Source organism: Bos taurus, chromosome 15 (genome assembly GCF_002263795.3).
Source record: "Bos taurus isolate L1 Dominette 01449 registration number 42190680 breed Hereford chromosome 15, ARS-UCD2.0, whole genome shotgun sequence".
NCBI classification, from domain to species: Eukaryota; Metazoa; Chordata; class Mammalia; order Artiodactyla; family Bovidae; genus Bos; species Bos taurus.
Genome location: NC_037342.1, coordinates 36,916,233 through 36,918,762, shown reverse-complemented (window position 1 = coordinate 36,918,762; position 2,530 = coordinate 36,916,233). Strand labels below are relative to the sequence as shown.

Sequence of the window (2,530 nt, the reverse complement as noted above, 5' to 3'; positions counted from 1 at the left end):
TTGAAGGCTGGTGCTTCCAGCTCAGACCCACCGACGCAGGCCCTGGTCTGTAGACGAGCATCCTGCAGAGGCTGCCTTATCTCCAAAGCGCTCTGCCACCTTGGAGGCACGGCTGTGCAGAAGCAACCTTCAAGGGCCCCAGATAAAAGTATTGGCACAAAGGAGGAAAACACCAGCATTCAGGATCTGACTTGTGCTTTCCAGTGTGCTAAGGGCTTTTGGTACAGAATTCCATTTAAATGTTTGCTTCCCTGGTGGCTCAGAGGTTAAAGCGTCTGCCTCCAGTGCAGAAGACCCAGGTTCGATCCCTGGGTTGGGAACATCCCCTGGAGAAGGAAACGGTAACCCACTCCAGTGTTCTTGCCTGGAGAATCCCATGGATGGAGAAACCTGGTAGGCTACAGTCCATGGGGTCGCAAAGAGTCGGATACGACTGAGTGACTTCACTTTCACTTTCCATTTATATACAGAGGCAGAAAAAGATAGCTCCATGCCATCTTTGGGGGAAGCTTAATGTCTTAGTTCACAAATAATATGTGTCTGTTCTCTCTGCATGGCACTTTCAGCCTTGAATGCCCTTCTCCAGAATCTTCACGTTTGTAAATCCCATCTGTCCTTACAGACCCCACTCAAACCCCACCATCTCCACGAGGCCTTCCTGATCCCGCCTCTGCCATCACCACCTTGTCAGACGTCATTTCATCCCACACTTACTCACGCTGTGCCATAGTTTCCTCATCTGTAAAATGGATATTATTATGTATTATTATGTAGTATCCACTCTGTAAGGTTACTGTGGAAATTTGTAAGAACGTTTAGAATGAAGCTTAGGATATAGGCAAAGCTCAATGTGGAGAAGGCAATGGCACCCCACTCCAGGACTCTTGCCTGGAAAATCCCATGGATGGAGGAGCCTGGTAGGCTGCAGTCCATGGGGTCGCAAAGAGTCGGACACGACTGAGCAACTTCACTTTCACTTTTCACTTTCATGCATTGGTGAAGGAAATAGCAACCCACTCCAGTGTTCTTGCCTGGAGAATCCCAGGGACGGGGGAGCCTGGTGGGTTGCCGTCTGTGGATGGGGTCGCACAGAGTCGGACACGACTGAAGTGACTTAGCAGTAGCAGCAGCAAAGCTCAATAATCATAATATTTACTGTTGTTATCAATGGATTTGACTGCTCTCCTTTGGTATCCTATGAGATTTTGGAGGCAGGGCAGAGAGGTCTCATTCATCTCTGAACCCTAGAGGTTAGTAGACAGCCTTGATACCCAACTGATACTCAGGCTCAGAAGAGTTTTTGTGGATGAGTGAGTGCAGGGGTGGCGGGGGCCAAGGACAAGGGCGATCCTTGAGCCAATAAACAGACTGCTCCTTACCCCTCCATCTGCCTGGCCATCTCCTGGGGCCACCTAATACTATGCTGTTATTGTTCAAAACTGGCCAAACTGTCCTGGTGCTGGCTGCCAGCATCCTAGTCCTCAAACAGCCGCCAGAGAGGTGTGGCCACTGCTGTGTGGGTTGACAGCATCATGGAAACCGCCTTGGGGGTTCTGCTCCTCAGGGGCTGGTACAGATGGAACCTGTGCTCCTGGCTAAGGTAGGGCTTGGCGCTTCTGCAATTGCAGTCCTGCCTGGGGCCCCCATTAGAGCAATGAGCATGACACATTTGACTTCTTACCTTGTCTCTCCTGCTTCTCAGCATGGACGTTTCCTCGTGGATGTCAGACTTTGAATTTCTTATCATGTTGTTTATATCTAATAAGTGACTCGCCCTGTTTTTTTAAAAGTCAGCTTTTAAAAATACTGTGTTTGAACATCTGTCAAGGGCTGGGGATTAGCTGAATAGGCACTGGATGCCAGGATATTATATTCTCTCTTATCCTTTATACTGTAATTATCTTGATCCTCAAACAACTCAGCACCAGTTACAACCACTTTCGCAGACTTGTTGTTGCTGCAAATTCAAAAAATTATTTTATTTGAATCTAAATTAAACTGATATGTAACAAGGTTTTTTTTTTCATGCTAAGTCTCAAAAAACAGTATCTGCAGATGATTAAAAAACAGTAAAACATGGACAATTTCAAAGTTTATTTCAAGAATAAACTCATGAAAATTCATCTAATTATGCAGCAGTGTACCAAAAATAATCTTTTCCAAGCCTAAATTTGTTTAACAAAACACACAGTCAGCTAAGCCAAATGAAAGCAAACGTGTGTTTATGCCACAGTCACCCCCTCCCCCTGGTGCTCAAGTGGGCACGAGGGCTTGGCAGGGTTCAGAAGCCTGTTAGAGGTGTTCATGTGCTGAGCTGGGCTTGTCATTGTCTCCAGTGAGGGGCACTTGGCATCCAGTGGTCACAGAGATGCAGCCTGTTGTGAGTGGTTTCTGTTACGGGCCATGTGCAAAGCTGGGGTGTGGGAACTTAAAGGATTTACTCTTAGGAACTTGAGGGGAGCAGGGGATGCTACCTAAACATCATGCACTCGAATGCATGCACACTCAGGCCGTGTCTGCCCCTCTTCAC

The 2,530-nt window shown here is 47.3% G+C and overlaps 1 non-coding gene across 1 annotated transcript; it reads left to right on the top strand.

Annotated features, from left to right (window-relative positions):
• Positions 1–248: 248 nt before the first annotated feature.
• TRNAW-CCA (transfer RNA tryptophan (anticodon CCA)) lies at positions 249–320 on the top strand. Its single transcript has one exon. It is a non-coding gene; the product is annotated as a tRNA-Trp (tRNA).
• The last annotated feature ends 2,210 nt before the right edge of the window (positions 321–2,530 follow it).